Genomic DNA, 14,882 nt, shown 5'->3' on the forward strand with positions numbered 1-14,882 from the left:
AAGCATTTCATTACAATATAATTTTTATATTAACATTTGTTACAAATTGTTTTTCAGGCCATTGAGACAAATCGAAGGTAAGCTTCTGTAATATATTCTTCTATTTGGCATAAACGTCCTACGGGGTAATATTGGTACATACAGGCTTTCGAGACTTTATTCAGTACCACTCATCCGGATAGTCAGACATTGCTACGGAATATTAAGCTTGAATCTACGACGGGCATGTTGTTAAGTCGTACGAATTGATGATTGTGCAGCGAGACCGCCCTTGTAATATATTATTAGGAGCATAATAAGAGATTAAAAATTCAAAATTTCAGGGAAACTAAAAAACTGAAGGTCATTTCACTTCTCAAAGAAATGCAATGTAGGTCAAACGAAAGGAAAATTTAATGTAAAGCTCAAACCAAAAGCAATTTACGCCAAACTCTATCCGCAAGCAAACGAGAAAAAAATATGTGCAATAATCTTGAAGGTAGTGTTTAATTTGCATCTCTTGGTCAACGCTCCGTTACTATGGCCAGTGTTTTACGCTTCACGCTTCGTTATCCCATTGCACCACAAAAGCAGCAATCAAATGGTATGGTGAAGAAAATCCGGTCAGAAAATGGTACACTTAACACCGACGGTGTGAAGTAAATAGTGTAGTTGAGTGCGAAAGTGAACTTTAAGCTAAAACAAATAAACAAATCACACTCCCCATTTTCTGCTGTAAGGTAGCAAAGCCGAAATGAAATAGAAAAATCTCGGTTCCACTTCACGGTCTCGTAACGGGTAAAGAAAATGGTACTCGAACTGTTTCACTATACGTTTTGTGGTTGTTTTCGAAATGGTGTCAGTAGGCTCATTGCTTTAGCAGTGCAGAGAGGGTAGCAATGTTGTGGTTTCGATTTCGGGTGTTTATTTTTTTAATCAGTTTATTTGTTACACTCGCGAGAAACATCACATGCACTCATTTTATTGGACCTTAACCTTGAGGATGTGTCTCAACAGTCGTAATAGTTTCAATTTGTCAGTCGTTTTTTGCAGCTTCTAACTATCTTGTATTAGCTGGTTTTGCAATGAATTGTTCTGATGTTTCTTCTTTTTTTATTAACAGTGGAAAAGAAAAGGCAGGCTATTGACTTTTTTATTTGCTATGCACTTAAGAAATTGTGATGAGATGAAAAAATGGAGGGTCAACAGCAGGTAATTTGTTTATTTTATTTCAATGCTAAAGAAAAATAGGCATAAATCCTAGCCATGCAATCAAAAATAAATAATTGCCGGTTTATATAATCGTACTGAAGCTACTGAAATTGCGCCATTATATTATTTTTCGCATAAATTAATCTCATACCCACACAGAACCGTTCATAAACACCATACTGCTCCAGTTGCTTCGTTTCCACAACAATTGGGGTGGTTTGCTGTGCTTCAGAATGCAATTCAGAACGGGAAACATCAATACAAATAAAACTTAAAATAATCATTCGCAGCTTTGGGTTTGAGCGGGTCATGATGCGTTTCAATCAATGTTTTACTCGAAATTATAATAACAATGTTTGATAATAGGAGGTGAGTCGATAGTGCTAGCTTTACTGCTGATTGAATCCCACGGGTTTCCAGGAAAAAGAGGTGCCATATCGGAAATGTAGGGGGAATTTGGCGATAGCTCAACGCCTTGCACAATTTCACGCAAACACATTATTCCATATTGAACGCTGCAGTATTACAAATACCCATTAAAGCGTAACCGTGAGCGAATGAATGAATGCAAATGCGAGTACTCTTTCAACATTTATCCTGCATTTGGAATTGTATGGTAAAAATAAACACACCAACACGAGCCACACGGAACAGCGCGAAGGTATGAAGTGGTTGGTGTGCATTCGATTTCACGATTCGCTGAGCTGCACAATATCGTTTCGATATCATTTGAGTGGTTGAAATTGCATCGAGGAAGCCGGATACACCGAACAGTAATTCCAATAATTATCGGTCTTGTTTGGGCACTCATCGAACGAGTGGCCCTTGAGGTGATGCCGCTTGTTTGTATGGGAATTAATATATTTGCTATATTTTTGCGACTGTTAAGATGATCAGTACCTATATGGTTTTTTGCTCAGAGATGATTATTTTACCTATATTTGATTTATTTATTGAATGCTAACAGTTCAATTTGTAGGTTTACGATTGGTAGCAATGATTATGAAAAGATTGATTTGTATGTGGGGCTGTATTATAATACATATTTTTACACATTTGTCTGATATGGTTCCACGGATAATTTAATTTTTTTTTTTTAGTTTTTAAAACGCACGCATATTTCATGTTATGGTTCTTTGATCGTTTTCTGTGGATATTTATTCAATTTCAAATTTTTTTTTTTATTTAAATTTCCAAGCTTCTAATTTCTGTTAATAAATGTTAATCTAATTAACATTTATGTCTATGTTTAATTTGTTTCGTTAAACTACATCTGTATTTTTTTTAAATGCTCATATTTCCATGTTTCAATTATCTTGTTATCTGATTTCATATGATTGCCTATATTGGCTTTGTTTTTCTCAAACTGGTTTTGTACCGATTGAATTACAAACTGTTCTCATTAGTGTACCAAATTAATCAGTGAGTTTGTGCAAGTACTTCAGTTGAAATACTGATTTTTTGTACCTTTCAACTTAACACACTTCGTGTATTCATGTCATAATTTAGCGTCTTTGATTAATGAGACACTCGTAGGAATAAAAAGCAAATCACCCACCGCTCACCATTAACAATAGAACGGAGGCGTTTTCTGAATGCAAATTAGGCACGGCAGCATCTTGGGTCGATCATCACCGCAAAGATCTTGTCACTGGTACACACTTTGGCCATTCATTAAGTCAAAAGCTTCGTGAGCTTAAGCACAAATCACCCTCTCATTATGCGGCCAACCCTTTCGCACACGGGCACACTCCGGTTGTGTAACGCACGAGTCCCCGCTCGACAAGCCACGGGATGAGTACTGCTGTACATTCTTTTCCACGGCGACTGTTCCGTGCGAGGCCAAATTATGTTGCAATTGTCATTGGGACAAGCGGTTAATCGCCTCCCGCGGAGAATCGTTCTGTCGTGTGCAATTGTTGCCGTGTGGCGGCCGTTTTTCTCGATTAAGGTGATCGCATAGAACGCAGAGTGTTACCGTTTTTGGCGAAGGTGCTGGTTTGATTCATTTGCCTCTCGAACTTCAGGTCCAATGGATACTGTGGCGGACGAAGGTGCTCTCCAGCGTCTTTTAGTTTGCTTTGATTGTAACGACTGTAAATTAGTTTACGACCACCAAGAGTCATTGTGGCGTCAGACGAGGAACAAGGAACAGCTGGAGTTGGTAAATGAAGCAGGAAAAAATCGAGTTGATCTTCGAATGCCTGCTATACACGCGCTAAATAGATTGTACCAGGTCGACAAAAATCTAAAGGGAAAGGCATTTGTTGGGCCAGATTTCAGAGCAACACGGCTTTGGAGCTTGCTAGTCGTGAGTCATAAGGCACGCGCCCGCTGTCCATTTGTGAACAGCTGACGCTGTGTGTAAATGTAACAAGCTTTGTGAGCAACAAACCGGGTATAGAACATAGTAGATCAGGCATTTGTTGTGGGTCAAAAGCTTGCTTTTATTTAACGCGCCCAGGCTGCTGTGACATCCACAGTGGGGATGTCGAAGGTGGATCTAATTTATGACCCTGGAAGTGGAATTCCTGGGTGACAAAGTACGTGCAGATGTGGACACCCTCCGAAGGGAAGGTGACAGTGTTCAATTAGTGTCGTTCAGTGCGAGCGATGCCGTGATTCATCGAAATAAAAAGAGCGCCAGTACAAGCAAAGCGAGAATGAAGTGTATGCTTAGAAACATAATTGAAAGCATAAGATCCCTACAGCGATACAAAACACTTCAACTTCTCAATGGCCTTGAGGATATGGAAATATAACATTCGAAGTGGAAATTTTGCAATTAATGGAGCACTCGACGACAACCGGTGCCAATTGGTGACTTTCGGGCGCTCTTTGCTTTCGAGTACAAAGGCATTTGGTATGTTTTGGGCAAATTGAAAAGAAATGTAGGCTTTCCAAATCGATTCTTCCACTTCGAAGGTCAAGCGAAAGGCAAAAAGGGAGTGCTTGGTTAACAGTTATAAGGGTAGTTGACAGAAGAGTTTTTTTTATGCGTCGAAAGTGTTCTTGTTTTACATATCAATAGTCAATTTTAAGAGCAAAGTCCAAATTTCACAAGCGTAAAATTGAAGTGTCTGGTGAATGGTATAGGACCTTAAACGATTCACTTGACTACAGCATAACGAGACACGTTCCCAAGTTCTGTCGTAAGAAAATAGCAAACATAACTAACATCTGATCGGTTCGGTTTTAGTTTATTCGAATTTTTGTTTGAGTCAATAGACCATTTTTCAAATTTTACTGTTAGTTTCTCTGAGGAATAATTAGAAAAATACGATGTTATTTTGAATAAATTATTTAGAGATCGTGTAAAGATTTTGATTCCAATGTGAAATCGTTCCTTCAGACACAGCACATACCATCAAGCTATGGGTCATAGTGAGTTACAGGAAATCTATTTTTTAATAAGTTAGTTGGATTAGTAACAGCAGATTCACCCAAAGATCGCTTGGAGACGAGGTTGCTTATTCATTCCAATGAATACAGCTGTGAAATGTTTACTTGAAAATTATGTAAGGCATATAGTGAAACATCAAGAACCATTTTGAACAAGTTTTTCACAGCTGATCTAACAGTAAAACAATCTTCCTAAGAAAAAAATAATATTGTAAACCTAAGCACAAGGGTTAAAGTAAACAATTGCAAAACCATGCATAAAAAATAACTCAAAATCATTTGCGTGTAATTTATTCTTGCTGTAATTCTTACGGTGCCGTTCGTTGAAAGGTCGCATCGAAATGATACATCTATCGCCATCGAATCAAACCATAACCAAACGAACAATTGGAAAGTGCGGAAGCGATTGCGCCTTTGACGAACGTAAAACCTTTCCAGCTGTAGCGAAGTCCACCGGCGAAGCGTGACTTTGGCGCAACTTGCAAGCCTAACCGATTGCAATTACTCCAATTCCAACCACAGCCACAGCAGTGTTACCGTTTGGTAGCGCATTCTTTTTGAAAAATTAGTACCCCTTACTGCCGCCTTAGGTGGAGGAATTTATAAAAAAAAACGACTCAAACGCACCATATACACTGAAAGTACTGGTGACTATCGGTGCAGAACGATCAACCGTGAAAGAAGGTGTATTTATGATGTCCATCATGCCAGTACAGTAGTGTCGTAAATAAATGAGTAGAAATAAAAACACACTCACACACACACAATATGGCGCCAAATTCAACCATCTGACACGATTAATGCGCAGAATGTAACAAAGCGACCGATGACGGAAGCGACTAATTGCTAATCGGGGTCGCGATTTGAACCATTCGAAACGGCAAAAGGGTGCGGGAGAAAAAAGAAACAAAACGGTTTGTGATGAAAAGCTCCTCGTGCATGGTGGAATCGATTGGTTGTAAAGGTAGTTGAAACACTTTTTGGATTGAAAAGCAAAGTTTATGTAGCCGGTGGTTTATACGCTTCAATAGGCTGCCGCCAAGTTCACAAACTTTATCCAAATAGGCGTTATTTAATAAGCGCTGGGTATGGCTGCCGTACCAGGAAGTCAGCGGTTGGCTGATGATGGTTATTAAAAATTTTAAACAACCAGTAAAGCAGTAAATTCCGTTCTCCGTTGGAAGGTAGAGTTGAAGCAAACGGGGTAAGAAATTAATTTGATTTATTGGTTCAAGCATGCCGGATCCATTTGAGGACGATGATTTAGTTTTTGATTGAAAAATCTCAAGACCGTTGATCCTTAAAAAGCAAATTACAATTGAACTTGTATCACCTTAGGTTGCTCCCGTATTCGGAAACGGCAAAGTGAAGGCTGTTGTTTTGAAGCGCTTTATCTCTTTCAAGATTGGATGACGGATCGAAAGATTGAAGAAGTTTTGGATATGGTTTTATGACAGGATTATAAATTTGCAGAGTTCTAAGATATTAATCGTGGTTGGTTTGTGGTAACGCAACATCGAAGACGACGGAGTTCTGATGAAGTTTCTGAAGGCGGGAATCTGCTGTTTAATTAGTTCAATCGGCGGTCGTTTATTATTCTAGTAGATCCGTTTACGATTTTTTTCTTCTTGTTTTTATAAAACTTCATGTTCGCTTTTGAATGCTTGGTAATGCCTCTAGACAGATGGATTTTATACAAATAATTAATGATCAACTTTGACAGTTAAGCTTTCTAACTTAAGCTCGTTGATTAATATTTAAAAGAGCTTTTGCTATGTAAATATGCTTTCAATTGATGAATGCATATCAAAATAGTTCATCTGCTTCATCATAAAAAACAGGTGTTAAATTGATAAACACCTAACCGTTTCTTGTGAAATGGTATTATTTACAATCATACCGTGTCGGTTACCAACATAGCAATAACACCAATGTCACAAGGAGAAAGAGCACGGGAGGAACATAAAATCTTTCCATTTCGACGATCCGCTGTGGCGTCAAAATCCGGTAAGCTATATCGAGCGTACGGTTCGTGGCCATGAATTATTAATGATTGCATCAAATCGCATCCGTACGAATGCAAAGGTACGAATGGTGTTATTCTTGAGCTGAAGATTTTTCAATTCGACGCCCCAGCGGCTTTGTTTGCCAAGGCAGGATGAAGAGAAATGCACTCGTAGCGTTCTTTGGAGATGCTTTGAAGAATTCTCAAGCACCCTTCTGCAGTTGACGCACAACTCGGTGATATTTTCAGCTCTGTATAGAGCAGTGCCCTTCAACGTTGGAGAAGTGTGGCTCGAGACGAGAGAGGGAGAGTTAGTGTGTGCTGACGTGAGCGGGGCTGTTGGTGTGTGCGGTATTCAAATTACAAATCGCTTGCCATCCGCCTTCGGCGTGCTAGTAAACCATCGAGAGAAGATAAAAAAAGCTTCAATTCCTCACCTCAAGAATGGTACAGGGTACAATGAATTATGCACCACACTGCAGTACGAATTGGTGCAGCGCTTTGTAGTTACATAAAATGGGTAGGCAGAGAGGTGGTTGGAAAAGCTATGGGATAGAGGGGTGGGACATAATGCACCCCTTGTGTTCACCGTTCTCACCTTTGTTTCTTTTTATTTGGGGCGTTTGGGGCTAGAGTTGTTTAAGTCTCGTGTTGTTTCGGTTGTAGAAATGAGCTCAAGATACCGAAAATCTTGCAATTGGCGCCGGAAGGAGATCATTGAGTTTGAAAAGGTCGTGCAGATTTTTGATGCAGTGCGCCCTCCCCTGGGGGTTGTGATAAGAGGGCGGCCCATAATCAAAACAAAGGCGCACTAAAGGTAAAGCATATAAATCATAGTTACCGTTCGTACATGCGAACTTTACAATTCCACAGCACGGTCATAGTTTGTGGTTGTGAGCGGTACATGGAGTTCCCACCTTAAGCATACGTAGAAGGTGAATGAAAAAAATATAATTATTTGTTCATGTTATTTACATTAAAATAATGGTGTGCTGTTATAAATTCAAACAATACAATGATATCAAAGAATTCCAGAAGCCTAGTTTAATTATATGCCAAAAACGTGTGTTTTAAATTTCTTTAATCACCATTTTCGCATTAGAGACCATCTGCAAGCATATCCAAACTGTTAATAGCAAAGAAGCAAATTGTGGTGGGCAGAACGCAACGACCCGTTTTAACCAGCCAAAACACAATTCGCTAGCCCGAGCTGCATTTCGCGGTTTAGCAAAATTGCATTATTTGGTTGCCTCGCCCGTTGCGGTTTTTAGATTAAGGTTTTATGAAACGCATTGTTTCTGCTCATACTAAGCCGATTCTATTTGATGATGGTGTGAAGAAAGTGCTTCATGTATTCTAAACGAATTTTAAAACGTAATAAATGAATTAATAAATGCTTTCAAGTTTGAGAATCACTTGATTCGTAGAACACACGAAAACAATATACTTGTTCACAATTAAAACAACTAACTTGTATGGTGAATCATGACATAAAAATAACACTTCCAATTCATGATACAATATCTCTTGAAGCCCAGGGGTGAGAACCCTTGCGCTACTTCATTACTTCATAGTGTCCAACTTAACGCTGAACCAACAGACAGCTGTGTCGTCCCATAAACTACGGTGCGCAGTAACAGTGACCCACCTACCCAACAACAAAAGCACAACAGATGTCCACGGTCTTTGATACTCGGTCAAATGCAGTCCAGTCAGGGTTGGTAATTAATTTCGTCTCCAAGTGCAATATGGTGGTCTTGATGTTCCAGTTCCCTCCCAGTAGCCACAGCGATTTCGTGTAGCCATTAAGATTGCACAGAGGGTGTCGGTTACTTCCCTTTGTTCTTCGGCTTCTTGGCGTCTTTGTCTTTGTTGTAGTTTTTTTTGTTACTTTTCGATTTCATTATCACTACTCATTAATCTTAATTTCATTGTTTTTTGGTGATGCGTCGCCGGACACAATGGTTGCTGGCCCATCAAGCGTTGGGGGTGGGCTTATGAGTTTAGCAAAGCCGCACAAAAAAAGCCAAGCCGCAGCATCATCCGGTCCAGTGTATAGTAGTGAATTATCTCATTGGGAAGAATGGCTGCTCTCACCGTGCGTTGGACTTCAGCTGATGAATGCTGTCGGGTAGCTGAGCTTCAAAAGGATTTGAAAGCAATCCACCGTTGCCCGTCCGGATTTCGTGTCACATTTGCGGGGAAGAAGTTGTATTTTGTTCTTCTTTCTTTCGGGAGACTTACCGTTTCCGGGTGTTACATCCATCAGCGAGAAGATGACGCATTTGCGTGATGTGAGCATTCGTATGATGAGGCGCGTTCTTACGTTGGGGGTGTAAATAATTGTTTGTCCTCTCTTGAAACCCTGTTCTGGCTGTCAGAAGGCGTCAAAGGACAGTTGCGAGCCATTTCCGATTTCAAGAACCTTTCCGAGTGAACCGAAAAAGGAGGCCAAAAGGGGCGTGAGGTCGTGAAACATCCGTCTCGTCTCGGTTACGACTTCATCTTGGCGTAGCAAATGGAATGGGCGAGACAGACAAAAAAATCTAACTCCATCAAATGACGCTGGGCACTGTAACTGGTTGCCCCCTCCTCTTCTCAAACTGAATGGCTGAAGCGTTTTTAGCTGTAGTAATTTTAGTTCTGGTGGGTGACGAGAGTGATTGATTTATGATGTCGTGGTAGAACGTCATCGGATCTTCATACGACCATCTTATGCGCAAGGGTCATGCAGGGCGCACAGAGGTTTGTGGTTAAGAATAAACTTACCGCCCATCCGTTCGAGAGATGTTCGCTGGGAATGTTTATTTATGGTAAGCGAAAATTGCGTCATCGCTGGTGCAAGCATTTAATTATGATTTTTTTCATATATGTTAAACACACTATTGTGAGTGTGTGTGTGGTGAATATGAAAGGAAGTAATGTGCATCTTTTCTAATGGTTTTAGTAGTAAAATCTTCTCTCGTGATCATGATTAACTTGACACGCTTCAAGCATGCACGGGATGAAGGTTGACGTAGGAAGCTTTAAAAGGGTTTATTACTTCACCTGCACAACTCATCTTGGCTTATAACCTGTGTGCAAGGTTGGGTACATTCAGGTGTCATAATTAAACACGGCAGAGTTTTAATAACAGAAGGCTGACGAAGTTGCAAACATAACTATAGCAAAGCTTGTCGATTGTTACGGATATGATGCAAGTTTATTTTTCTGATTGGAATCAAAACGATTTTATATCTATTTTTGTGCAACTGTGCAAACACCTAGCGAATTTCAATACTTTAGTTTTCGGGTCGACCAATTGGTCTCCTCATTGATTGCGTTTCATAGTTTCTAAAGCAATGACAATCGGTACAGCGAATTTTTTCATAGAAACGGATAGGACTATCGCAAATATTGGTTTTGTTTCTTTATTATAAACTAACACAAAATCCTAATTCTGATCAAATTGTCTCATGTGTTAGTTGTCTGACCGTGGAGGGAATGCAGAACAAATATTTGATTCTAATTTCGTCGTCACAGCTGGTGGCAATCAATTGTCTACAACTCTCGGCTAACACAGGGACGATTGTCCCATCTCACTTGACGACTAGCCAAACAAAAGGTTCAATTTGATGAGTAAAATTGATATACTTTTTTTGCCTTAAGCTAAAACTATTTCCATAGGCTGATAGACAGAATTCACTAAAAACGCTTCATCTGAAACAAATTGCATCGACATGTTGACGAAGTACCCATCATATAAACCAGCCCGGTTCTACGAAGTGGCCTTGGGTGTGGGCTTTTTTTGTGCACTGGATCACGTGTAATGAATAGAAATAAAACTGAGCGATTAAAAATAAAATTGCAATAAAAGGGCACCCTCTATAAAGAGCGTATGGTAAACATTTACATTCCACTTTTTCGATCTACGAAACGTTGCCCATCGTGTCGCGCTGTGCGGGTTGTATGATGTGGATGATGGTCCTTATGGTGTGACTTTTGCCAAACCAATAGAGTCAGCCGGCAGACGGCTGACATTCATGCCAACTCATCCACTCTGCTGGCATGGTGGCGGGCCTGGAGGGGGCCGGAAATGGGACAAACGCGCATGAAATATTTCCATCGCACTCAATCGATGATGAGGCGGCTGGTGGATACGCGCTGCAAACCCGATTGTTTGAATGAGCGAAATGGACACAAGCGTGGCAGGCGGAGCGGAAGACACGCGGAAAGCCTTTCTTTGATTTTGGCAGTTTCTCCAAATCGTGGCGCTGAAAGTCGCTCGACGTGCTGGATGCTGGAAGCTGGTGCCTTTGTCAAGAGTGCCATTCGATCGGGGTGATGTCTTTTACCATGCCGTGCCCGGTTCGTCACGGGCATTGGAATTGTTTGGCGCGTAGTTTCGCAATCGAAAGATTCTGCTCAATATTTGTAATCCTAACATTTACTCTGTCATATTTGATCCGCAGCTTGAACCGAGTCAAGAACATGTCTGTTGGATGGATTTCTGCTGGCATTGTTGATTTTTTGTGCCATTTTTTGTGACGACTTTCACTTGGTTGGATGTGTTGTCTTTTGTTCAGTCGTCATTTTTACCGGAAAGGGAACGATTTATTCTTGCCGCACAAAATGATTATCATTTAGCAAAGGGTTTGAAATGGAATAAAAATGAAATAGGGACTAGTTTTGGAGAGAAATTAAATTCGATACTATCCAGGAGCGATAATTAGCATTTGTTTTGCGTCGTTTAGCATATCCTAAAAACACTTTTGAACTGTTTTAAAATTCACAAAATAAAGCAACATAGGTAATAAAGGACGTTCAAAAGCGAAGCCTATTAGTGCTCTAATTTGGCATCGTCTATAGTACTAATTGAACCCAAAATCTTCAGTCACTCCAATTCCGATTGACAGCTGTTCCTCTAAACAATGCTTTAGCCCCTTCCTCCTCTCTACTCGGTGACGTAACGTGGCATAATTCGTCGTTCTCGGCTGACATCGATACCGATCCGACACTAATTGAGAGCTCAAATAGACGCTAATGTAGTGTATCGGATCAGTCTCCGCACCATTGCTTCTGCCTGAGACGCGAGAGCGGAAACGAACGCGCCGAGAAGGATCGCCAAAAGAAGCGTCAGGGATGTCAGGTTTCTTTTCGGTTATCACCGTCACCGCGCACCGTGCATTGACATCGATCATGGTATGGGCGGAAGTTCATTAGTCACGTTGGCGATTTTAGCCGCACAAGAAGCTGGAGAAATTTTTGCTACGGTGAGAGTGAGTGAGCTGAATGCGATAGAAAATGAAAGTTTCACCAACAATGGCTGGTAGTGAGCATCGATCGAGGAGCTGGTTTTTTTCGGCAGTCTTTTGAATTTTGTGACATTGCCATCCTCTGAGAGGTGTTTGACGTTGACGGAACCGATATTATCTAAGCGTGGGTTTGTTGGAAGCAAATATTTGTTGATAGGGTGCTTGTTGTTTTTTGATCCGTGTGAAAGAAAAATGAAAGCAGTTTGAGCCGGAATTGAATAAATATTGAAAACTAATGACCGCTATTTTTGTGTTTACTTTCAGGTGAGCTTTAGCAGGAGTTGGATTCCGTTGATACTGTTGGTTTAGTTTTTATTAAGCTTTTCATCAGGTAAGACTAGAACTAACCAAAAAAATATTTTTTTAGTTATTTGTTCAAAATGATCAACAACAATGAAATTTGAGAAACATTTCCCTATCAAAATCGCTACAAATGTTGCTTGAATAATTGTGGAACAAATTTTGCTTGAAAGAGCAATTATAGTATGTGAAAAACACATCGTTATTGCGGATATTTTGGATATTCCGTGAAATATGAGGAATACAAAGCATTGTGTTGCCTTTATTTCACATCCGGTGTTTTTCACACGCCTGCAAGCCTTTAAGCATTCGAGGCACTATCGAATGAATTTCAACAATTTGAGTAATTTTAGGTCGGAGCGACGCTCTTCATTTTGGAGCGTATGTTTTTTGCTATTCCTTTCCAACATTCGATCCTGCCATGCAAATCCGGAACGTTATGCTCTCGGTATCGGATCAGCTGGCAATTGGCAACCCGGAGGCCAGGAATTTAACCTATTCGCAATTCGATCTCCCAGCGAGAATGGGGAAGAGGGAAGAAGAGAAGAAGAAGTGCTCTGGAAATTTATACACGTTGTGTGAAGTTTGCCACAAGCATGATGCAACGCAGGCAGATGAACCGGTGGTAAGGGAAGTACATTGAACGGTTTGTGCCAATTATGGCACCACTAAACCTATAATCTAAACACCCAAACTGTACAACGTGATACGCCGTGTGTATGTGTGTGTGTGTGTGTGTGTGTGTGTGTGTCTATATGTAGTGAAAGAATTATAATTAACGCGACTTTTGCATGACAGTGCCATCCCGGTACGCATGCGGCATTAAAATTAGGCGTTAATTAATAAATAGTTTACCGTGTTGGTGTATGTAGCAGTTTTGTGTGGATTTTGTACAGCAAAGTGAAATATAAAGCCATTGAACAGGATGACTCACTAATTGGATTAGAGTTTAATCGTTTCATTCGGAACGGTTATCTGCTCTCGGGAGCGATTTATCGTAAATATTATCAAGGTAAGCAGACAGTCGTATTCTGATGTACTTAGCACAAGATATGTATACAGTATGCCATACGAGTATGATGTTGCATGAGTAAAATTTAACCATTTCAAGTCTTTGTGATAAACGAAACGATTGGATCTATGATTTGAACATTTCTCATCGCCGCTCTTGTCCACAGTCGATCAACTTTAATCGCACCATACTGTGCGTCAGGATCTAAAAGGACGTCTTGTCAGCGGCTTGTCGTGAACTACTGCCCTGCCAATAGCACTAACATCTTACTTCACCCTCGATACACAAACGCACAGTAGCGCAGCTAATAATTGCTGCACCGCCTCGGTCTGGCTAGCTCGCGGAAGTGAAACCATGTCACGCGAAAGTATGTCCAGTGGCCAGCGTTTACCGCGATTGACATTTTAACACACATGCCGCCAAAGGCTGACGCACTTCTGGGCAAGCTTTCGCAACGGTTTCGGTTTGACATCCCTTTGCGCGGCCATTGACATTTCAATTGGCTGACGGATTAACCCGACGTTTGATGTTGAAAGTCGCTCCGGCGGCGAGAACTTCCGCGTGAAAGACACTGTGTGTTTGTGAGTGCGTGCACACACATACACACGTATGTGCGCTTAGAACGGATTGCTTAATTTCGTGGGAAAGGCACTGACGCTATGCACGCGAATATTTGGAGCCTCGCATGCAGGCTTTCAAAATTGCAAGAAACATTGGTCCGAAAAAGGAACTGCACGAATTCGTCACAGTGACCGAGTGCGCCAGACTGGAAGACTATGGTCCGGTAGAGTTGAGCTTTATTGAATCGCTTTTTCAGCAGCGGGGTAAGTGTGGTCCATTTTCCAGACCCGCTGGTCTGGCGATTGCAACACAACCAATTCGTGCGTAGTTTGAAAGCGTCCCATCGAAGTGAAACAATTTGCTAAATTGTTGTCGGAATCAGCATACCGGAGCTTCGCTCGGGCATGCATATTTGAAATTTGAGCTATGCTTTTGTGTTGCGGTGCGAAAATATGGCTCGTTGTTTTTCCAACACACGTTACTAACAGTTGCTTCATATTTCCATTGATATTTACTGATGTGTAGAATGAGAGGAATGCATACATGAGGAGTGCAGTTCCGGTAGTGGTTAATATTTATATCAAATTTCAAATATGTCATTGTTCAGCTTACTGTAAAGGTCTACTCGTCAACTAAGCAATGTATTATTGTTGTAAAAAGTAATGTACGAAGTCGTATAAAACATGTTTGTGTATCTGTCAGTCAATGTCAAGGGTTAAAAAAAATCCTAACGTGAGAAAAGAAATGTGATAATAAGTGTGAATTTCCACAGTTATTCCATACTAGTAAAAGGGTTCAGCAGAACCTTTTTTATATGAATGTTACTCCCTACATCAGTGTGTATTTAAATAATATAGTTTGAGTTAATATTGTCATCTCTGTTGTATTTGAAATCAAATAAGAAATTATTTTTATAATTGTTTATCAAATCGTTCACCGCAAGCCACTCAACGAAATATTATCATACAAAAGTAAGTGGTACTACTTAAAATAACAAAGAGACAATTACGTATTACTTATAGGAACGCCGTTATGATTACGTGAACGTGTAATATGCAGAATTCGACCATACCGGTCGAATAGTCTGGCAAGCCCAAGATCAGCAAACAGAAGGGTC

The 14,882-nt window shown here is 40.5% G+C and overlaps 1 protein-coding gene across 12 annotated transcripts in view; it reads left to right on the plus strand.

Moving 5' to 3' along the window:
- The window catches only part of LOC3291124 (proteoglycan 4), a 122,451-nt gene that overhangs the window by 9,826 nt on the left and 97,743 nt on the right, over positions 1 to 14,882 (plus strand). For 3 of the 12 annotated variants that reach the window (XM_061656307.1, XM_061656308.1, XM_061656312.1), the window contains exon 2: positions 12,157 to 12,223. The exons of 8 other annotated variants lie outside the window; for them this stretch is intronic. The gene's annotated coding sequence lies outside the window, so the exon portion shown is untranslated. Of the gene's footprint in view, positions 1 to 57; positions 78 to 12,156; positions 12,224 to 14,882 lie in introns of those variants that run through there. One more of the 12 variants, XM_061656310.1, reaches the window with a different exon arrangement.

The sequence above is a fragment of the Anopheles gambiae genome, chromosome 3 (genome assembly GCF_943734735.2).
Source record: "Anopheles gambiae chromosome 3, idAnoGambNW_F1_1, whole genome shotgun sequence".
NCBI classification, from domain to species: domain Eukaryota; kingdom Metazoa; phylum Arthropoda; class Insecta; order Diptera; family Culicidae; genus Anopheles; species Anopheles gambiae.